The following is an 836-nucleotide window of genomic DNA, read 5'->3' as shown; positions in this document are numbered from 1 at the left end:
GTCTTGATCTCCTGACCTCGTGATCCGCCCGTCTCGGCCTCCCCAAGTGCTGGGATTACAGGCTTGAGCCACAGCGCCCGGCCGATTGCCATTCTTATAATGGAATCTTCCTGGAATAGGCTACAAGGATGTTGAGAAAGTTGCTATCAGTCATTCACACACTGAAGGGACATTAATTCACCAGAGCCTTGGTGAAGAATGAAAGAAGCTCATTATAAGCAGGTTTGGATGGTGCACAGCGTATAAAGGGGACAGAGGAAACCAGGGAGCCTGGGCCTGGAGACAGCTTTAATCCCTGAAGGTACTATTATTATGTTCATTCTACATTGGAGTAAACTGGAAAAAAAAAAAGGCAAGTAACTTGTTTACGATTATATTATCCCAGAGTAGAGGAGCCAGGATTCAGATTCAGGCAGCCTGCCTCACCATCAGAGCTTAAAGTCATAACTGCATACCGCAGTGAAGCAGGATTCTACTGTGGCTAGGTATACTAACTCAGGGTTCACATCTCAGCTGCTCTGCTATTTCCAGCTGTGTGACTGTGGGAAAGTTACTTTTCTGTGCTCAATGTCCCCTGTAAAGTGGGGATAGTAGTACCCACCTTGTGGAATTCCTTAAATGAGTTAATAGCTGCAACGTGTTTAAACAGTACCATGCACATGGTTAACATCTAGTAAATACAGTCTATTATGTCTGAACTCTAGATGGACATGTTTCTTAAGATTCTGAAATTAGGCCAGGTGCAGTGGCTCCTACCTGTAATCCCAGCACTTTTAAGAGGCCAAAGCAGGTGGATCACTTAAGGTCAGGAGTTCAAGACTAGCCTGACCAATATG

Source organism: Piliocolobus tephrosceles, chromosome 21 (assembly GCF_002776525.5).
Source record: "Piliocolobus tephrosceles isolate RC106 chromosome 21, ASM277652v3, whole genome shotgun sequence".
Lineage (NCBI taxonomy): Eukaryota > Metazoa > Chordata > Mammalia > Primates > Cercopithecidae > Piliocolobus > Piliocolobus tephrosceles.
The sequence above is the reverse complement of the archived record's forward strand: the minus strand, read 5'-3'. Positions refer to the sequence as shown.